This window comes from Vulpes vulpes, chromosome 7 (genome assembly GCF_048418805.1).
Source record: "Vulpes vulpes isolate BD-2025 chromosome 7, VulVul3, whole genome shotgun sequence".
In the NCBI taxonomy this organism is placed as follows: domain Eukaryota; kingdom Metazoa; phylum Chordata; class Mammalia; order Carnivora; family Canidae; genus Vulpes; species Vulpes vulpes.
In genome coordinates, this window is record NC_132786.1 from 101,786,829 (window position 1) to 101,810,314 (window position 23,486).

At 40.5% G+C, this 23,486-nt stretch overlaps 1 protein-coding gene across 2 annotated transcripts in view; it reads right to left on the minus strand.

Moving 5' to 3' along the window:
- Window positions 1–7,336, minus strand: part of HYCC1 (hyccin PI4KA lipid kinase complex subunit 1) — a 98,553-nt gene extending 91,217 nt beyond the window's left edge. The window contains exon 1 of one of the 2 annotated variants that reach the window (XM_025993152.2): window positions 7,077–7,336. The gene's annotated coding sequence lies outside the window, so the exon portion shown is untranslated. The remainder of the gene's footprint in view (window positions 1–7,076) is intronic. The other variant, XM_025993153.2, reaches the window with a different exon arrangement.
- Window positions 7,337–23,486: the final 16,150 nt, after the last annotated feature.

Here is a 23,486-nt window from a genome sequence, read left to right on the forward strand (position 1 = left end):
TTGAAATTCTATTGGGGTTTTTTTGAGAGGTTAATAAATTGAATTAAAGGTAATCAGAAAAAAGAAATATATGAGACATGCTAAAAATGTTTTGAGAAAGATAATAGGAATTCACACAATCATATAGTAAGATACATTAAGAAGTTACAATAAACTGTAATTACTGGAGCAAAAAATAAACAGTCCCATGAAGCAGAATAGAAAGCCTATAAAAAAAATCACATGTATATATGTATAAACCATGATTTAGTATATAATAGAGATGACATATAAAACCTCTGGGAAAAGGGGTGCCTGTGTGGCTCAAATGGTTGAGCGTCTGCCTTTGGTGCCGGTGGCGATCCCCGGGTCTTGGGATGGAGCCCCACATAAGGGTTCCCTGCTCAGAGCCAGCTTCTCCCTCTCTCTTTGCCTGTCACTCTGCCTGCTTGTGCGGTCTCTCTCTGTCAAATAAATAAATAAATAAATAAACAAACAAACAAATACTTAAAAAAAAAAAAACCTCTGGTAAAAGAGAATTGCTCAATAGTGTTATAATTGACTTGCCTCGCTACACCAAACACACTCCAAGTAGACTAAAGTTGTACATGTTTTTAAAAACTATGAAAGTAATACAAAAAAACAGAGGTAAATAGTTACGTAATTTGGGAACGTAGGAAGGCCTTTCTAAGCAGGCAGATACATAAAAGAAAAATTTGATAGATTTAATTACACCAAAAATGTTAAAAAATCTACTTAAAAGAAAAACCCACACCAAAAACAAAATTAGGATGTAAATGACAAACTGGAGAAATTACTTGCAATTTAACTTGGCAAAGATCTAACAGTTTTACATAGAAATAATTCTCATAACTCAATTTTTTAAAATCTCCAATATCATAATACACAAAAGACACTAATGATTCACAAAAGAAATAAAAATATTTAATGTCATTAATAATCAATGAAATTTAAAAATATAGAAGATACAATTTTTCATGTCAGAATGGCAGTTTCTGAGCAGCCCAGGTGGCTCAGCGGTTTAGCGCCGCCTTCAGTCCAGGGCCTAACCCTGGAGACCCAGGATTGAGTCCCACATCGGGCTCCCTGGATGGAGCCTGCTTCTCCCTCTGCCTGTGTCTCTGCCTCTCTCTCTGTCTCTCTCATGAATAAATAAATAAAATCTTAAAAAAAAAAAAAGAAGCAAAATGCTACAGTATTCATTCAAAATTATTGGAAAGAGCTTAAATTTTCAACACCTGAAATAAATGATAGTAAATGCATATACTGAAATATTAATCATAGATTTAAAATGATGCTTTTCCATAAAAGAATATTTTATTGACTCAGATAGGCATTTACATATTTAAAAGTAAAAAATAAGCTAGTAACAAAGCAACATGTACAAAAAACAAAAACAGTACATACAGTATGGTTTCTTTTTGCTAAAAAAAAAAGTAAATATTCATTATAAACAACTCGTAAAGATATTCACCAAAGTGTTAGTAATTATCCCTGGGTAGAGGCATTAGAAGTGTTATTTATCATTTATGCATTCCTAAATTTTCCAAATTTCCGTTATTTTATCTTACATCAGTAATTAAGAAAATAGAGAATGTTTACAAAATTGCTGTCACTATAGTAACAATAGTATCTAAAATCATACTAGCATTGATCTTCCCACTCTTTTAGACTACACCAAAATTAAGGATGCCTACTGTCTAAGATCATATTTTGATATTCTAATCCCAATGAAAGAAATTTTAAGAACTTTAGAAATCAGACAAAAGTTTTCACTCCACCTTTATTTGTGATCAAATACAATGTCCAATATTATTGAGAATTAACCATTCTGGGGGCACCTGGGTGGCTCAGTTGGCTAAGCACCTGCCTTCTGCTCAGGTTATAATCCCAAGGTCCTGGAATCAAGCCCCATTGTGAGCTTGCTTTTCCTTCTTCTTCTGCCACTCCCCCTACTTGTGGATCCACGCTCTCTCTCTCTCTCTCTCTCTCTCTCAAATAAATAAAATCTTAAAAAAAAAAAAATTAACCATTTTGCTTTCAGCTCCCTGACAAAGTTAAAAATCAAGTGCAAGGAATAAGCCCTGAACATCAGAACCAGTAGAGCTCAACTTTTAAATACATCCAAATCCTGAGCCAGACATTAAAAAGAAAGAAAGAAAGAAAGAAAGAAAGAAAGAAAGAAAGAAAAAAGAGAAAGAAAAGAAAAGAAAAGAAAGAAAAGAAAAGAAAAGAAAAGAAAGAAAAGAAAAGAAAAGAAAAGAAAAGAAAAGAAAAGAAAAGAAAAGAAAAGAAAAGAAAAGGAGGAAGGGAGGAAAATATTACCTTTTTCAGGATAGAAAGTATGGGTCCTTTGACAACTTCTAACCACAACTCTTCTTAGTCCCATTTGGGAGACAGAGGAATGATTTAATCCTACAATGTATTTAAAGGGCATATATCCAAAGGGCAAACAAATAGGATTTCTTCTGTGCAAAAAGATTATTTTCAAATGTTAAATATTCTCTTTCCTCAGAGCAGATATGCAGCCTAACTCCAAAAGGACCAAAAAGACTCTGGCAGTACTTGGGTCTCAACAACAAGCAATAGTCAAACTGTTATTTCCATCTGCTCCCATCCAAAAAAAATGACAAAAAGCATTACATGGTGGTGCCAGAGGTCCCAGCCTCCATTTAAGGAGTCTTCCAGAATAGCATCCATTTCCACAATACTAAGATGCTCTCTAATTTCTTTTGGTACTTCAAAAAATCAATCTTGATATACTACATGATAACTTAGATGCTGACAACAAAGAAATGTGCTATCTTTAACATCATATTCTTTGTTGCTTCCAAATTGTCTTCCTTTGTTATTTGTCAAAGCTCTGAATTTCATCCATCTCCTGAGAAACTCAGTTCTGGTAAATACCTCATTTTTCCTAAGTCTCTTACTTCTCACTTTCTTTATTCATGTAAAGAAACAAACATAACATTCCTTCAACCTATATCCCTCTTCAGTGGTTTTCATCCTTGCCAGCATGTTGGAATTACCCAGGGAACTTTAATATACCTGTGCAACTAATCTATAGTGACAAAAAAACAGATCAGCAGTTTCCTGAGGATGAGACGGAGAAATTACAAAGGGACACAGGAAACTTTTGCAGGTGATTGATATTGTTCGTTATTTTGATAGTGGTGATAGTTTCATAAATGAAAACTTATATCAAGCATTAAATTGCACGCTTTAAGTATGTGTAGTTTATTACACACCAATTACAACAAAGCTGTTGAAATAAATACTAATGCCTGGGTTACACTTCAACCCCAAATTAGGATGAGCTTTCCCCTGGAAATCAACATTCTTAAAAGCTCCCTAGATGACTGTAAATGTGCAGCTAAGAATGAGAACCACTGCTCTATAGCTATCATTCTCTCCCTTCTTCAGTTTCCTTGAAATGCCTCACTCAAGCAGGTCTACTTTATCACCACCCATTCTTTCTCAATCTTCCAAAGACTGGCTTCTGAAACACTGAACTACTGTGAACTACTCAGTTAAAACTACTTATTAAAGTCACCTATGGAATCCTGACCAATTCACTGGCCCCTGGAGTCCTCTCCTTACTTGCCACCTCTTTACAGCATTCAAAATTGTTGACCCATTCTACCTCTAGTTGAAATTCTCTCCATCTTTAGCACCTTTCCTAATGTTCCTTCTAACTACTACTCTTCTATTTCACATTACTCTTCTAGCCACTTCTGCTTTTTATCAGTTTGTTCTCTCGCCGCTGCTTTGATGATACTAAAAGCTTTCCCTGAATCATTTCAATATAACCAAATCAATTCAGCTTCAATTCAATCCCCAATCTGCCCTATAATCCCAATTTCTTTTATAAATTCCACATCCATGGATCCAAACATCTAATGACGTCTCCACTTGAATGCTCCACAGCTTCCTCAATTTCAAAAAACCCAAAATAGTATTTATCATCTTCCTTCCATTTTCCCTCACTTCCAATTTCAGAACCAATTCAAATCCTCAGGGTCCCAATTCCTCCTTCTTTCTTTCCAAAGGTGACAAGACCGATCAGGTTCTACCTCACTCTGCCAGGGTGAGGGTCTAAAACAAAAATTCATTAAATGGCTTCTTACTCATCACCTTCAATGCAATACCCATAGCCAAGGCACCATGCCCTGGTCTGAAGCACTACCATTATTCTCATCTTCCACCTTTCCTTACCAACCCCTGCATTTAAGTCACATTAATGTCAATGCTATTGACTTTGGACTTGAAACTGACAATGACTTCTCTAAACTGCCATAGTTTCTCATCCCTCCTTGCCTTCTCACTTATTATATTTTCCTCTTGGAAAGTTACTGACCTCCTGCACTGGGCTAAATTATATATTTCAAAACCGTACTGTGTGCTCCTCACTCTACCTACATCCAACTGAGTTACCATCTCCTACTCTGCTCCCTTACTACACTAGGCATATCTCTATTCACATGTATCAGATGATATTATAATTTTTACTTATCTGTCTTGTACATCAGAGATTAAGTTCCTTGATGACAAGAGTTATGACATTCATTTCTGCCTTAGAACCTATTCAGCCAGGCTGAATAGGGCAGTGCAAAATAAAATTTATTTGATATAATTTCAATTATTTACAAAGTATAAACTTGATACCCCCCAAATGGACCTGATATTAGCATTTTTCAAAGTTTTTAAATGTTCATTTAAAATATTATAAATGTTTATAAAATAAATAGCATGCAACAGGATCCTGAATAAAATAGCTGACTATAAGATATGTTCAAACTCTGTCAAAACAACACCAGTCTAAGAAATGCAACCAGGAATCAGATTTCATAAAATAAAAACACAAAAAAGAATGCATGGCAGGAATAACATACTAACCTAACCAACACCTTATCTGGATGTCTATATCTAAGTACTGTTCATGTTGATAACTAAGAGATTTTATAATCCCTCTATGGTATAATAATTGTAGTAAATTTTTTAAAAAGAATAAAATAAGCCAAATTCAGAATTTTTAAATCTAAATATGTGATGGTTTTCCCTTGAGCCACTTTCTTTAAATGAGTTATTTGAATAACTGACTTTAAAGCTACTACTGGGGGATGCCTGGGTGGCTCAGGGGTTGAGTGCCTGCCTTTGGCCCAAGGTGTGATCCTGGAGTCCCAGGATCGAGTCCCGAATCGGGCTACCTGCATGGAGCCTGTTTCTCCCTCTGCCTATGTCTCTGCCTCTCTCATTCTGTGTCTCTCATGAATAAAATAAGTAATCTCTTTAAATAAATAAATAAATAAATAAATAAATAAATAAATAAATAAATAAATAAATAAATAAATAAAACTACTACTGGGGCAGCCTGGGTGGCTCAGCAGTTTAGCGCCACCTTCGGCCTGGGGCGTGATCCTGGAGCCCCGGGATCGAGTCCCACGTCGGGCTCCCTGCATGGAGCCTGCTTCTCCCTCTGCCTGTGTCTCTGCCTCTCTCTCTGTGTGTGTGTGTGTCTCTCTCATGAATAAATAAATAAATAAATCTTTTTAAAAATAAGTAGAGCATAAATAAATAAATAAATAAATAAATAAATAAAGCTACTACTGGCCAAGCAGATCCTAATATTCTTTTTCTTTCTTGCCTTTCCCTGCACTTCAAAAAGAAAAAGAAAAAGAAAAGAAAAGAAAAGAAGAAAGAAAGAAAAGAAAGAAAGAAAGAAAGAAAGAAAGAAAGAAAGAAAGAAAGAAAAAATGGTGTGTTTGGCACCAATATTCATCTTGGAAACCTTAAAGCGTATTAACGCTAAGACAGGATGTTTAGAAATTGGAGGGAGGTCTAATCTGGGGGTGTTAGGAGATCGTCCTTATGGAAAACAATACTACTGGGTCTATCACATTGGCTCAAGGTTACACCTTGTCCTTACAACCTTAGGACTTTATGCAGATAAGATTTTAAAAGCGGAAAAATCTTAAACTGTCAAATGCCACACGAACCCCAGAGGCGGCATATCGGCTCCAAAAAACTACTGTGCGACCCAAAGGACCTAGAATTTGCAAAAGGACGGCTTGGTCCTGCCGCCTGTCGCACAGTCTCGGAAATTCGGAGCTGCGGGTGGAACAAACTGCCCCTACCTGAGGAGCGGAGGCTCTGCCAGCCGGGCGTGGAACAGCGTTGTGTCCCGGAGCCCCTCTCCTGGGCTGTACGAGACCACTAAGGGCAAAATCCAGACCTTTCAGGGATGCCTCAACTTAGGGCTGCACCGCACAATCGCGCACGCGGAAGGGCGGATACGCGGTTCTGCTGAAGCGTGCAAACTTGGTGGGGGGGGGGGGGGGGGTCTTTCGACCGCAACGCAACCATTTTCAGACAAAACCCCGACGGCTTCTCGAGGAGGCTTAACATCAGCCTCGGAAGAGGCATAACTCCTAGAGGCGGGGGACGGGGGGGGGAGCAAGGCATGCTGGCTGCTTTCTCGACCTCGGCGCCCTGCGAGGGACACCGGGCTAGCGCTGCTTTCCAAGAGCGGGGGTGGGCGACGGTGACCATTTTGGCCACTAGACGGAAAGCGGCGAGCCCTCCCCGAAGTGGGAGAGGCCAGGCCAGAGCATCAGCTGCGGCGGGATGGGGCGGGGGGAGGGGCGAGGGGCCCCCTCAGAGCGGCGGCGGGTCCGGCCGAGGCGGCTGCACCCCGGGCGCGCCCGGAGTCTGGGCTGCTCCTCGCTGGGGAAAGAGAAAAGACCCGGTCCACGAGCACAAAGCTGCCGCCGCCCGGCGGCACACGGGCTGCGCCCAACTTCGGGGCGAGCAGCCGCCGGCCGCAGCCCACTCACCCCGCCCGGCTGCTCCGGCCCCTCAGACGCTCCCCAGCGCCCGGCGCCTTCTCGCGCCCACCCGCGGCGCCTCGTGAGGAAACCGTTACCCCCAACGAAGGCGCCGCCCCGGGGACCAGGTCTCGGTCCCCTCCCCGCCGCCGCCGCCGCCGCCGCCTCGCCCCGGCTCCTCCCTGACAAAAAAAGTTATCGGTCGCCGGCCGCCCCGGGGCCCCCGCGTGGGTACAGCGCGGTCCGACTCACCAGAGCGGCTCCCCGAGCTCCCCCTCAGAACCTCGACTAGTGTGACTCGCGGCGACAGCGACCGCGGCTGCTCTGCTTCCTCCCGAGTAGCAGCACCACCTGCCCCCCTTCCTGCTAACAGAACGCGTCCCGGCGAGCCATCTTCCCCCTCCGCTCACTGACTGACAACCCAGCCCGGAGAGCCGCCACTGCCGCCAGCCGCTCTGACAGGCACCGCTAGCGACCCGTCCCGGGGCAGCCAACCACCACCGCCCCACTCCGGTTCGGCCTATCGCCGTGCTCTGGGGCGGGACCAGAGCAACTTCTTCACCAATAGGAATCTTCCTCTGCTACGCCTGGGGCGGAGCCATGAGGTGGGCGGGAGGGCGGCTTCGGTGGGCGTGGCCTGATCACGGGGCGTGGTCGGGCGCCAAAGGAAAAGTGATCGACCGTAGGATTTGCATCAGGGCCAGTGAGAGTCCTGGGCTAGCGTCTCTCAGACCCGGGCCCGGGCCCGTAGGATTTATAGCTCCCTCAGAAGGGTATAAGCCATAACCACCATCACGGAAGATAAACCAACTGATACTTTAATTTCTTGGGCAGGAGGATTTACTTCTCCAGTAATTCGAGTCACAAGAATTTATTAAAATCTTATCAAATACCAGGAGGGGGGGAAAATGTACATTTTTCCAAAATGGTCATTAAAAACTCTTCCCACCTCATTATACATTGCTTTTGGCCTTGGTCTAGAAAAGGTCAAACACAGTCCCGCAGCTTTCTTTCCATGGGCTGTTTTCATTTTCTCCCTACTTTTTTTAATTTTTATTTATTTACAATAGCCACATAGAGAGAAAGGCAGAGACACAGGCAGAGGGAGAAGCAGGCTCCATGCACCGGGAGCCCGACGTGGGATTCGATCCCGAGTCTCCAGGATCAGGCCCTGGGCCAAAGGCAGGCGCTAAACCGCTGCGCCTCCCAGGGATCCCTCTCCCTACTCTTCTTCTAACAAACACATACTAAATATTTTTTGTGGCTACAAGAAGGTGAGCATATCTGAACCAGCTCCTACATATATAGTCCCTCTGTTTTTGACTTTTGTCAATTCCTCCTACCACATCCCTTTCAAGTGCAGCCAGGATTAATTAGAAGAGAAATGGACATCAATCTGGAAGGCAAGAAGTCGTCCTAGGTTTACACCAGAAAGGGGAAGGACTTCTAAAGTACCAAATAATTTTTTTAAACATCCCAAACACATGAATAACAAGCACATAAATAAGAAAATACTTGATATCAAACAGGCACCAAGCAAAAAATTTCAGGTAACCATTAGGGCAGTCAGCATCTCCTTTCCGAGAGGATAGCCAAATTGATGGGTGAATAACAAAATACAGTGATAGGGCAATAGCACTAGGTTCAGTGAGCAAGGGAAACACAGAGGAAGAAATTATTGTGTTTAGGAAGGCAAAGATTTTCACAAGGAAGGTAATGTTTGAGTTGGATATTAAAAGGTAAATAGGAGTTTGCCAGAGAAGAAAGTCAAAGGGCATTTCAGTAAAAAGAAACAGCATATTCAAAGGTATGGAGTTGTAAAAGCACACTGAGTGATCGGGGAACATTGAGAAAGTAGGTGGGGCTGAAGGTGAGTAGCAGCCAAAAATTAAAGTAGAGCAAAAGGTTGAGATGAAATTGTAAAAGGCCACATGAACTACACTAAGGTATTTAGAAGAGCACTGTTCAACAGAGCTTTCTGCAATGATAGAAACATCCCATATTTGTATTGTCCAATATAATAGCCACTAGTTACATAATATGACATAGCTAAGGAACTCTTTTTTAAGAAAGGCAGACTGCCACCTACAGCGCCTCATTTGAACGTGTCTGGAGCCTTAGAAGCTTAACTACCCTACCTTCTCCTACAAATGGACCTTGAGAGCTTGTTTGTAGGTTCTAGCAGGAGAGCACAGGTATTGGAAGAATGATCTTCCTCTATCACGGCAAGTTGTCCTCTTTGACCTATGTTCAGCTTTGGGAGGGGAACACATGGAATGGTGAGGGAGGAAGGAGACACCCACCCAGCCAGACAGATCAACCAAATCAATCCTGGCAATCATTAGGATGACAGATGTCATCACAGCCAGATTGTTCTGACATCAGGAACTGACTTGTTGGGCAGCCCGGGTGATGCAGTCGTTTAGTGCCGCCTTCAGCCCAGGGCCAGATCCTGGAGACCTGGGATCAAGTCCCATGTCAGGCTCCCTGCATGGAGCCTGCTTCTCCCTCTGCCTGTGTCTCTGCCTTTCTCTCTCTGTGTCTCTCATGAATAAATAAATAAAATATTTTTTTAAAAAAAGGAACTGACTTGTTTATCTGGGTTTTAATCACTCCCGTATTGGACATCTCAGGTTTACACTTATTCTGCAGGCAATGAGGGACCAACAGGAACTTTTAATCATGTGGACAACTCAATCAGGTTTCTCCCAAAGGGTGAGAATCCTGAAGACAAGGTATAGAATGTCTGTTCTCTTGAAGGGGAATCTTGACAGATCAGAGCAAGGTGCTGGAAAAATAATTCAGGTCAATTGGGCCAGAGCCCGACCAGGGAAAGTGTTTGCCCAAAGGAATAGGGACAGGAAGATCCAGAAAGTATGTTATACTCTGACATCTTAAAGAATACAAGAAGTCAAAACCTGAGAAACTGAATTTTTCCATCAAGTCCTGGCGGAATAGGGAGTAGAAGAGTGAGGGAACAGAGGGGGAAAAGGAAGCTGAAGGGTCACCTAGAGTATATAAAACAGGAAGAGAGCAAGAATGAGCAGAGTAAAAGCATACAATTAGTTTTACTGGCCATTGGCCATGTGAGCCACTGAGGCGTTGGCCTGATTTAGAGAGCCAATGAGTCTGGGATCAAAAAGGCATAGTAGGACCAGGCAAGGCTCCAGGAGAAATCAAGACCTGAACCACACCTGTGGAAGCGAGGATGGAAGGGAGGCAGAGGTATCTCTGACTTCCTACACTGTGCAAGGCCTTCAGCTTGTCAAAGATACAAAGTAATGCTAGAAGCTTACAGTGGCTGAGTAACACAGAAAAAAAGTGGGATTAATCTATTTAACACAACAGAAGAGATGACACAAAGCAGTGCGTGACTGATGCATTGCTGAGATGATTTTCAAGGCAATCACTGCTGTTATGAGTTCAGAAGAGAAGCAAGACCTCTCATTGATCGGGGAAGGCTTCATAGAAGAGGTAAAAACCGTGCTGGATCTCAAAAAACGGGTAGGAATTTGAATCAGAAAAAAAATGTGTGAGGAGGAAACTTTTGGAATGCCTGAAAAAGGAATAGAAGAGGGGAAGAAAGCACAAGCAACGTACACAGGGCCCGTGCCTGGCAAGCTAAATGGGGTGGGGGGTGGGGGAGAAGTTGGAAATTTGCCTTGAAGGCAAATGCAAATGTTCAGAGTCTGTCTTCTTGCCTAGTGGCTTCCTGTCTGCTCCTTAGAATTTTCCTTAGGATGCCTTTCAAAAAAAAAAAAATGCCTGAACCACACCCACACCAAATAAATCAGAAAACTGGAGGGAGGGGCCTAGAAATAGGGTTTATTTTAAAAGCTTTCCAAGTGATTCTAATATAAAGCCAGAGTTAAGAACAGGAGAATGACATCAAAATATTTTACTAATGCTAAATCAGGACTGTGCATAAAATGGGCTGACTAGAGAGAGAGAGACAGAAGGCTGCCTATGTATCTTTACATATTTGTTTCCTTTCTGCAAAAAGACAGGAAGCAGTTTTTTGCTTGACTTCACTTCCTGTTTTATCACCGTGGTGAGATGATATAAAAGACAATTTAAGTCTTCCTTCTAAGTCAGAATAAAACCAAAACACAAATTTATGTTTGTAATCCACTCTGCATCACAATTTGTACATATAAAAATAATTCCCAACAATAACAGTCTGCAGTTAACTATTACACATAACCATTTATATTTTAGCAGCAAAGTGCCAGGAAAATGCTTGAGAACATTCTGTTTCAAAAGGGAAATGTTTTTAACCCGCCTTCTGAAAATATTCCAGACCTTCCCTACCCATCTTTGCTAATCTCTAATATCTGTAGGCACAATTCTATATTAACTATTAAAATGCATTTACCTCTTGCAAATAAGCTTATTAAAATGCCAGGTAAGGGGCACCTGGGTGGCTCAGTTGTTTAAGTGTCTGCCTTCAGTTCAGATCATTATCCCAGGGTCTTGGGATTGAGCCCCACATTAGGCTCCCTACTTGGCGAAGAGCCTGCTTTTCCCTCTCCTTCTGCCTGCCACTTCCCCTGCTTGTGCGCGCTCTCTCTTTCTCTGTCAAATAAATAAATAAACCTTTAAAAAGTAATAAAAAGAATAAAATGCCAGTTGAACATTATAAAGCATGAACATTTCCCCCATAATATTAAATTTAAGGAACTTTAAGAAAGATTTAGCTCAAATATATTTCTATTAGAGTCAGCTGGGAAACAGCTAGGTAACATGACTATTTTTTTCCATCTTTATTGGTATATAATTGACAAATAAAGTTGTCTAAGTTCAAAATGTACTACATGATGATTTAATATACATATATTGTGAAATGGTTACCACAATAAGGTTAGTTAACACATCTTTGACCTCACTGGTTTCCTTTTTTTTTTTTCTTTTTTTTTTTTTGTGGTGAGAACATCTGAGATCTACTCTTTCAGCAACTTTCAAGACTACAGTACAGTATTATTAACTATAGTCACCATGCTATACATTCTAGCCTCAGTTCTTATTCACCTTACAGTTGGAAGTTTGTACCCTTTGACCAACATATCCCCATTTCCCCCAACCTCTAACCTTTGACAACCACCGATCTATTCTGTTTCCATGTAACATGACTATTTTAAACAAAAGAGTCAGGAGAATTTTGTCTTGAAAAAAAAAACATGAAAAATATGTTACTTTAGTGGTATATTTAAAAAAATTTTTTTTAACTCAATACAAGAGGAATGTGCCTAAGGTCATTCTGTCTGCTGTGCCAGATTACCCTTCTAAGACAACTACTCCAGCCAGCACCCCTAGCTAAGGCAGCAAGTTGAGGCATGGTCTGTGCCTTACAATCTCCTTCATAAAACCATAGAACCTGCGGCAGCCAGGCCTAAAAGGTTACCTGATAAGAACACTCCACTCAAACAGGGATGGTGGTGACTGTCTACACCCATTCTCTTTCAAGAATTTGAACTGGAAGTGTGAAGAGAAAATCACATAGTGAGAGCAGAAGTTTTATTAGAAAGACACCCTAGAAGCCCTAAGAAAGGCAAGTTATGAATAAAGTGAAGCCATTAGGCAGAGAAGAAACATAAAAGATGAAGTAATTGGTAACAAGGGACAGTAGAAGTAGAGACAGAGTAGAATGAGTCACTGTATAAAGACAGAGATCAATGAAGTCCTGCTGTCAAGGGGATGAGATAACCCATTCCTACAGCTGCACTGAATCAAACCAATTCCCATCTGTGTTCAACATCTGTGAGGTCCCAGCTGTTCCCAGAGTCCTTAAGATTCCCATCAGCATCACTTAAAATATTCTAAGTAAATTATTGTACCTTTTACTCCTGTATAAGCCAATAAGTAGACTCCCAGAATTGTGGACCATGTGAAAGAAGCCAGGTCAAATGCATTTTACAAAGAGAACTTTATCCTCAAGTTTGGTTACAAAGTTTTCTAGAAAAAACATCCCAGGAAAAAGAAAACATCCTCCACATCTTAAAAAAAAAAAGATTCATAAATTAAAATTAAAATTGCAATGTCTTTATAACAAATATTTTGAAAGGAAAAAGTCTTTTTTCTCTTATCTCTTACTAGTGGAGCCAATGTGGCTCCTATTTAGAGAAAGCCATAGAGGCAGGCAGGGTGGAAAACCTAATGACTAACTGCTATACTCAAGTGATATGGAATTGAAAAATGTCCACATATATCTCCCAAGACATTTTATTAACCAATGTCTTCTAGAAGAATTATTTTTGGGAGAGTCTTGTTATGTAGCTTTTATCAATTGAAAAAAAATATTTTATGACAAGGGAAAAAGATGATTAAAAAACTGCATATGACACGATCACAATCTTCAAATGTTCAGGTCAGGAGAATATATCAGCAACATAGAAGCATGGAGAAATCATGGGTGAATTTTATTTTCTTCTTCATACATATTTTCAATTTACCAAATGTTCTACAATAAAACAGGTACAGTTTTATGACAAAAAAAAAAAAAAAGGAAGTGCATATTTTTTTAATGAACAGACACCAGATGGTATACTGCCTATTGTTAATTCTACCTAAGTAAACCTCAGTTAAACATTCTTCCCTTTACTTGTAGCCAATGCATTATTCAAAATTCTCTAAAGTGCTGTCATAAATTCTGCAGAGAAACTCTTATTACTGCTGACAAGCAAAAGACTTCACTAATATTTAGTATAAAAGCACAGACTTGTATATAGATTTTTCTCTTCTAAATGGAGACCCAGAGAACTGAAAACACAGAAAAAAAAAAAAATCTATAGATAACTGTGAGAAACAGTGACACTCCCCGCTTCCTCCCCACTGTCTCACCCCAGAGGAAGTGGAACTGTGTTTTGTCATCTGTGGGTCTCCCACAATAGTAAAATTGCTTGGCCCACGGAGGAACTTCAGAAACACAAAGTTAAAGGAGAACGTGAAATTTGGGCAGTTTTCTCTCCAGTCTCAGTTTGGTTTATGAATCATTTTCAGATCCCATAGGCCAAATGGAAACACAATTTCTCCCCTTTCTGACCACTCACTGTATTCATCAGATGCAAACTCTTTCAGCCATATTCAGTGTAACACTTAATTGTGTATCACCTTGCGTATTTCCACAATTGTTTCTCCTGTGTTACCCTCATACCCAGAGAGTAGAGACAGCAATTGGGCCACATGTTTCGTTGGTTTCCTTGCCAAGAGGTACCCCTGAAGCAATTCAACAAGCACAAGTACTGGTTGAAGGGTAAATGAACCTGGGAACTGAAAGCCCAGTTACAAGGACAGGGATGAAAAGGAATGGCAGAAAGAGGCACAGACCCAAAGAGTCTGGCCAGTGCATTTACTTTGGTCTGTAACTCTTGAGTTTAGAGAGTTCAGTGTATGAGTAATACTTCCATTTTTCAATTTTGTCCTCATCTACTTAGTCATCATCACCACACCCTGATATTTATGCCAAAAAAAAAAAAAAATCCAGTGAGCGAATTCAACATCATCACTGATGTTCAGTAAGGACAAGCCCAGCACCTGTTTCCTCTACCATGTTGAATCGACTCAGCCTGCCATTAGGCTGGTCTTTCTTGATACCTGCTATGCTAGTCCAGAACCTTGTCTGGACTTCTCTGCTCACCCGAGGCAAGTCCTCAACACAGGCTTGGAATACATGTTCAGGCCCAATTATCAATACTATGTTATTTAAAGGGTGTTGTCTCCAAAGAACAAACAAACAAACAAAACCCTCTGGCTGAACCATTGTACTAATCCCTAAAAATCACTCTTTTTTTTTTTAATGTATGTCTTTTTGTGGATAAATGTTGTTGTTGTTGTTGTTTTAAGATTTTATTTATTTGAGAAAGAGAGTAAGAGCACACAGAGACAGAGGGAGAAGCAGACTCCTTGCTGAGCAGGGAGCCCAACTCAGGGCTCGATTCCATGACCCCAAGATCATGACCTGAGCTGAAGGCAGACACTTAATGACTAAGTCACCCAGGCAGCCCCCCTAAAATTACCCTTAAGAATTTTTTTTAAAGATTTTATTTATTTATTCATGAGAGACACACAGAGAGAGAGGCAGAGACATAGGCAGAGGGAGAGGAAAGCTCCATGCAGGAAGCTCAACATGGGACTCCATCCCAGGACTCCAGGATCATGCCTGGCAGGCGCTCAACCGCTGAGCCACCCACGCATCCCAAGAATTTTTTTTCAAATTTGAATTTCACCAGGAAGAGAAGTCATATCAGTCATTAGAAAATTAGCAAAAGTTAATTGATCATGTCCCCAAGAAGACAGCAGAGCTGTAGGAAAGAAAATAGAGAGGGCAGAGGAAAGGATGTAGATATAGACTGAGCCTGGGACAATACCTAGGAAGGTCTCTCACTTTGGAAACCATGAGCAGTAAGACAGTACCAGGAGCTGAAAACAATCAGAAGAACTATTGAAGGAAATAAGATACCCTGAAACGATCAAGGAGGAGCAGGCTCTGTTAACTTGGATCAGTTCTCCAGCACTGCAACTATATTTTTTTTAAAAAATTGAAGTGTAGGTACATGTAGAAAAATAGATAAAACAGAAATATGATTACATCAGCAGATTGTCACAGGTGAACCCTGCAACCACTGAGCCAGGTCAAGACAAAGAACGTTGACAACCATCTAGAAGCTCCACTGGGCCTGCTTTCAGTTACCACTCCCTCCCTCTTTTCCAAAGCAACCTCAGCTTTGACTCCCATTGTTTTCATGTATCCATACCTACTACATTTTATATAAATGGAATAAAAGAAAATATATGCTTTGAGTCTTTTATCTCTCCATATTTTTTTCTCTCCATATTATGTTTGTGGAGCCCATCCATATTTCTTGTTGTGATTATATTCTTTTTCATTTGTGTGTTATTCTCCCATATGAATATGCTATAAAGTATCTGACAATTCTATAGCTGGTGACATTTGGGTTGTTTTCAGAGGAGATCAATTAACTACAAAAAATGCTTCTGGGAACAGTCATGTATATGACTCTCAGTTTAGGCATGTTCATTTTTGTGGTCTATATTCAAGAATGCAATCATTGGGTCTAGGGTCAGCATATGCTGTTTGCATAATGTCAAGCCATTTTCCAAAGTAATTGTATCATTTACACACCCATAAGTGAAATACAAGAGTTCCAGTTGCTCCACATCCTTGTCAATATCTGTATTACCAGTATTTTAAATTCTAGCCAACCTGGTGGGCTTGTAAATGTATCTCACTGTGGTTTTAATTTGCCTTTCCCTAATGACTAATTCAGACCTTTCCATGCTCTACAATTTTCAAGTATCTCTGCATGTCTGTTTCATTACAAATCACTGCTCACCACATTTTGATTCAGATTGAACACTCTTTTTTTAATTGAAATATAATTGACATCTAACATTGTATAAGTTAAGATGTATATCATCAAATATATACTTGATATATTTCCATATTGTAATTAGATGACCATTGTAGCTACAGTTCGTACTTCCATCATGTCACATACTTGTCAGTTCTTTTTTGATCCAGACTTTTAGCAAGTTTGATGATTATAATAGAATATTGTTGTCTAGGGGATCCCTGGGTGGCTCAGAGGTTTAGCGCCTGCCTTTGGCCGGGGGCACGATCCTGGGGTCCCAGGGCTCCCTGGATGGAGCCTGCTTCTCCCTCCTCCTGTGTCTCTGCCTCTCTCACTCTCTCTCTCTCTCTATGTCTATCATGAATAAATAAATAAATAAATCTTTAAAAAGAAAAAAGAATATTGTTGTCTATATTCACCACACTGTGCATCAGATCTCCAGGACCTATTTGTCTACTAATTACAAGGTCAATAATTAGTTATTAGGTCCCTACTGTGAAACAAAGACTATATATGTTAATTACCTAGATGTGCCTGGCCTGAAAGTACCAGTGAGAGATTCTGGATGAGGTGACTTCTGGTCATCCTGCTGTTTAGCTCCAGTATATTGTCACTCACATTATTGAGGTAACACTTCTGGGAGAAGAATGTACCAACAGAGGCTGGAGCAGTGGGACAGGAAAACAGTTAAGTACAAAGAGTGAAAAACAACTGAGTTTTCAAATTTTATATCTTGAAAATAGTTGATGGTAGTTTCTCTAGCTAAATAACTTAACCTATTAGCAATAAAATACGATGATGATTAATACCAGTTCAGATAATCCTAGTTCTTATAAGCAAGGAAAAAGTGAACTTTGACAGGTGTTTGGTCATTGTAAAATAAAAATCTCCCAGAAAGATCTTTATTTGAATTACTCATAGAACAGGTGTTCTGAAACTGTGGGTGAACCTCTAGTAATATGGAGTTCTATGAGAGCCAAAATTCTACCTGGCAGAGGTTTTGGGTTTTCCCCTATTTTCCTATTGGCGACAGGAGCTGATGAGAAGCTCTCTTCTGTTTTATAAAGAGGCTATGAGGGGCGCCGGGGTGGCTCTGTTGGTTATGTGCCTGACTCTTGATATTGGCTCAGGTTTTGATCTTAGGTCATGAATTCAAGCCCCATGCTGGGCTTCATGCTGGTTATGGAGCCTACTTAAGAAAGGAGGGGGGCTTGTGCTGAGAATTTCAAACCTCTGCATCTCAACCAAGAGGTGGTAGCTAGATTATCTTCCCCCTGCTGCCTCTGTCACAGGTTGACTGGAGTCTATGAATACCCCATCATGGACTCTCTAAATATGGAGAATCTCTAAATGTGGAAGCAGTGGCCAGGAATGAGAATACAGGGAGAGTATTTGAGAAAGGGTAACATGTTAACACACTAAATAACAACTCTGGGCAGTTAGACATGGTTTTATTTAGCAGATCTCCTTTTGAAATCTCACTGACAGGGAAACCCTAAAAGACACAAGAGCTTTGATGATCAAAGGGCAGTCTGAAATGCTGGGCCACCTTCAAGGAAGCCATACTCAAGTTGTGGGTGGAAGGGGAAAGACTAGCTTCTGGCTAATCTGGGAACTAGCTCATGACAACAGGAAAGAAAGGAACCTTGGATGAAGGAGTGGCCACCAGGAGACTTTAAGACAAAGATCAACCATTTCCCAATTTTCCCTAAGGCTGACCCTAAAGTATTGAAACCTAAAGTGCCCTGCATTCTCCGGGAGGCTAATGCCACAACTGAACCTAATAATAGATGCAGGATTTCAACCATGTTAATTATCCATTCAGACTGTCACACAACACACCTATGGTACATTTGGAAGGATCAAGTTGACCTCTCCTGGTGAGCCAATTTTTTCTTATCCATTCAGCTTGCCCCAGGAGATGTATCTGGGCATGAATATAATCATATTTTCATTTCTGTACATTGTGCACCTTATTCAAATGAATAGCCCGGGGGTACCTGCGTGACTCAGTCGGTTAAGTGTCTGCCTTTGGCTCAAGTCATGATCTTGGCGTCCTGAGATGGAGCCCACCTGGAGCTCCCAGCTTAGTAGGGAGTCTGCTTCTCCCTCCCCCTGTTCTTGTGCTCTCACTTGTTCTCTCTCTCTCTCTCCCCCCACCTCGTACTTCCCCCAAAATAAATAAAATCTTTAAAAAAAAAATGAATAGCCCAGTGTTGGTAGCATATGTCTGCCTGGAGAGGAAATCTTGATCTCTATTTTTCCTTCTCTAAAAGACACAGGAGATGTGAGAAACTGAATTTTGAGGCAGAAGTAAAACAACGAGTTGACACAGAGGGTCTGAAATACATGGAGTGGGAGAGTGGAAAACACGCATCACAAAGCTAGAAGTCACGTTTGGGTTGAAACCTTACATTGATCTTGTAAGATGTGTGACTTTGAATAAGCTTTGTGGTTCTCAGTTTTCTCGTCTATAAAATGAGGGGACTGACCTCTGATCCAAAAGTAAAATTTCCTCTTTATTGATATATTGGAGTCTTGTTCAAAGTTTTTGAAGTGTGGCAAAAGAGTCCTGGTTATTCTCCATTTCCTCCCCAGAGCCTTTCTCTGGGTGCCCAAGTGATCTCACTATTCATACTACATACAGCTCCTGGACTTCTTTGCTCTCTGATTCTCATTCCGACCCATGGAAGATACTTTGGGAGAACTGGAGACCAAAAGAGAGAGAAGAGAGGGAAGGAGAGAGAAAGAGAGAGAGAGAGAGAGAGAGAGAGAACTGTTTCTTTCCTACCTCCTTTCTGTTTGGGTGTCCTATATTCACAAGTCCAGCTTCTATGGGGCGGTCCATCCTCCAGCAAACACCTTTGCTTTCCTTGTCTCATCAGACCTATTAATGGTAATAGCTTCTCACTGTTGCTAGTCCCTGGGTACTTCAACTTCCTTGCTGGTTCCCTTATCCATGCCCTCATCTCTGTAAATACTCCCTTTACTAAAACCTCATCTAATGAACAATTTTGAATGGGGAATTCAGTTTCCTATCAGATTGCCAGTTTATGCAAAAGGGAAGCGATGAATTACAGAACTTCACAAGTCCCCCATCTCCCCGACTTCATACTGTTATTCTTTTTTCCAGAGAATGATGGAATCTGATGGATGTATTTACTGAGAGGAGGGAAAGGTATCCAGAGTGAAGAAATTTCCCTCTTTTTGCTACTTATACTACTATTTACCAAGTGGACTTCATCAGTGCAGCAACTCACAACAGTATCACACTTCACACAAAAGAAATCCAGGTTTCGAAATAGTTAAGGTATTTAGCTAATATAAATGCCAAATTATGCAATCCAAGTTCCAAAGACCATTTTCCTCCCTCTCCACACCTCCTCCTCCAAGAATTATTGGACTTGACTTTGAAACATGACAAGATTAAGCAGGCAGTTTCCAAGTTTTCCCTTTCATTTTGCATCCAGGATAAACACGATTCATGACTTTAATTTTTATACATTTTGGTTTCAGTAAGGAATTGGCAGTTTTTCAGAAGAGCCATGCCAAGTTTCACTTATTCACTGAAATATACATTTTTTTTCCTTCCTGGTTATAACCTTCTTCCTATGTCTTCTTCCTTTCTCCCCTAGTCATTGTGGATCACGGCCACTATATCAGGCAGGAATGAAAGGGTTTGGGAATTGGATTGTCTATTATACCTATCTCAGATTTAACTAGAAATGTCTGTGAGGTCTGAAAACTAGATGTGTTGAAGATGCAGAAGATTGGCAGGGAGGTGGGGAATTTGCCATTGTGGAGCTTTTGAGCACCAGAGAGCTTTGATGTGGAAGGAGGAATGAAAAAAAAAAACTTTTTTTAAAATTTAATTTAATTTATTTACTCATGAGAGACACACAGAGAGAGGTAAAGACACAGGCAGAGGAAGAAGCAGGCTCCTCACAGGGACCCTGATGTGGGACTTGATCCCAGGACTAGGATCACGCCCTAAGCGGAAGGCAGACGCTCAACCGCTGAGCCACCCAGGCATCCCAAAAAAAACACTTTTAAAAGCAGAAATAGCTTGGATCAGACTTCCCTGAAATGTGTGCCATGGAACCCTAAAACTGTACCTCCTCTGGCAGTAGAGGTGGGAGGGCATTATGGTCAAATAAGTTTGGGACATAACGTGAAAAATGTGGCACCTGATTGGAAAGCCCCAAAGCACATTAAAGGCATAGAGAACTTCTGTAGTCAAGGATTGTGTTTCATGGTTGAATTCCCACGTTTCTCCTCAAATTTTTTAGTCATGGAAACTTTTAAAATAATACCTATTTATTCTTTTATGGAAATATTAAGGAACAAACTTTGAGAAAGATGGTGTGTCACAGTGCGAGCAGAAACCCACGTAATAAAAAGAGAACATGATTTCTTTTTAAATATTTATTTATTTTAGAAAGAGTGTGCATGAGTAAGGGGAAAGGCAGAAAAAGAGAGAGAGGAAACAGATTCCCTGCTGATCCCAGGACCCTGAGATCATGACTTAAGCTAAAAGAGTCAGATGCTTAACTGACTAAGCCACTCAGGCACCCCTGAGAGAATATGATTTCTATCTTCTCCACCTCCTACCTTCTGAGCAATGTGGCTCTTGCCCTGGGATACAAAATCAGACTGCTGTTTTTTTCCATCCCAATGAACATTCTAGCTGAAAATGGTCTGTAGTACCAGACTGGCAAATGTTAGGCATTCTGCAAATGTTTGTTGAATGAATTAATAATTGAATGAAATAAGAAAATCCCTGTGGAGCCCTTAGCATAATGCCCAACACAGACTAAGTAGCAATAAAAGTTGTTATTACAATTCATCATGATCTTTGGTTTAAAGGAAACAGAAAAACTCAAAACTCGTTATTGGCCCCCTCCAAAATAACTTCAAGACTTAGACAGGCTCTGTCCCCAGGTAATATACATTTTCTGAAAGGCAACTAATTGATTATGCCACAATAAAATAGCCTTCCACAGAGAGAAGACTTACACAGAAATGTATCAGAATCACAGGCAAAAATGCTGTTTGCTGGGGCACCTGGGTGGCTCTGTCTACTGAGCATCTGCCTTTGGCTCAGGTCATGATTTTAGAATCCGGGGATTGAGCCCTATGTTGGGCTTCTGGGAGGGAGTCTGCTTCTCCCCCTCCCTCTACTCCTCCCCCCACTTGTGTTTTCTCTCTCTCTCTCAAATAAATAAATAAATAAAATATTTTTTTTTTAAATTGTTTGCTTACAGTCACAAGCAATAAATGGCATGTTTCTACAAGGAAGAAATGAACTGGGCAAAGAAAAAATTCAGTTCTGTGATCCTAAAAGGAAGGGCTAATATGTTACTTGAGAGTTTTGCTTTTTAGTTTCTAATATCCTTATCATGGTTGCAGTTATTGACAGTAAAAATATAAAACATGAAGAAGTAAAGTAATTCATTTCTGATCCTTTCTGGACTTAAAAAACAGAATGGAGACTCTAACAAACTGCAATTACTAAGATTATTTGGATCAACATCCTCAGAAGGAATTTCTCTTATCTAAGAATTGCAAGTGTTTCCTAATTTAGTAATGTACTAAAATGTGTTTCTTACAACTACTAACTAGTAACATAGAATCTTTTGAAAGAAAATTGGTTTTCCTCTCCATAGTATATCACAAAAGCATTAGGAATAGGAACATGTTTTTATTTTTATTTTTATTTTTAAATTTTTTTATTTATTTATGATAGTCACACACACACAGAGAGAGAGAGAGAAAGAGAGAGAGACACAGGCAGAGGGAGAAGCAGGCTCCATGCACCGGGAGCCCGACGTGGGATTCGATCCCGAGTCTCCAGGATCGCGCCCTGGGCCAAAGGCAGGCGCCAAACCGCTGCGCCACCCAGGGATCCCGGAACATGTTTTTATTGAGCACTTTCTGTGATTTAAAGCACAGAAATAGATTTATGTATTTACTATCTCATTAATGAAAGATAAAATGGTCAGTTATTTGAAAAAGGAAATGTAGTCATTAAATAAAAACAATAATTTCAAATACATTAATTTTCATTTTGTTGAGTTTTAGGAATGGATCTGACATTAAGCAGTTCCGCATGACCAAAATAACAGAAACTCTCATCTGGTGTAGCTTAAACAAGGAAAATTTACACAATCTCGCATACCAGGAGGCAAGGAGGAAGAGAAAGCCCCTGGTTTGGCTGATTCAGCAGCTCAATGTTATGAAAGGCTTGGGCTCTATCCCTCTCTCTGCTATCTACAGCACTGCCTCTTTACTCATGATTCTGTCCTCATGGTAAGAAGATGGCTGCCAGCAACCAATAATTGTTCATTATTCATCTGCAACAGAACAAAGTAAATCCTCCAACCAAGGAATATGAATCATTGCCTTTGGTCAGAATGGACCAATTCACTATACCCACCCATCTCCAGAACAGAAGAATGGCATTGATTGTGCTCAACCAGTGATTCTCAAACTATAGTTCCCAGATCAGCAGTTGAAGCTTCCAGAACCTGCAATTCTGTTAGAAATACAAATTCTTGTGCTTTACTCCAGCTTTACCGAATCAGAAATGCTGGGGTTAGGATCCAGCAATCTGAGTTTTAACAAACCTTCCACATATTATAAAACACATTTTCCATGTATTCCATGTCCACTGTCCTAAACTATGTAGAATCCACTCCTAGGGTTGGGAAAAGGGTGGACACCTGGACCAAACTGGGATTATGCTAGGAAGGAAGAAGAGGAAGATATGCCTTTTGAGATACTAACAGGATTCATATCCAGGTTTTTAAAAAAGTATCTCAAATATTCTCTTGTATTTCCAATATTCTGTTCCATAGGGTTTGCAAAATGCAGTCATCATTAAAATAATTCACTTTCTTGAAATCTTCTTGTGAATGAACTATGTCTTGGAAAGAGCAAGACTATATCAGGATCCCAAAGATCAGAGTTCCAATTCTAGTTTTGCCTCTGATGAACTTTATGTCTTTTAGAAATTCACTTACACTCTCGGAACTCCAGCTTTTACTCCCTTAAGGTATTGGAATAAAGAGTCTTTAAATTCCTGAAAATGAAAACAATTAAAGCGAGAATTTATTGAGTACTTTTGTGCCATGCACTGTAATGATTTTATTTAGCACACTTACCATTTAGTACTAAGAATAGCCCCTATGGAGTATATGACTTGCCCAGACTCAGTAGCCTGTTGAGTAAAGAATCTGGGATTTAGATCTATCTGTTCCCACAGTCCATTTGTTAAGCCACTACTCTACCCTGG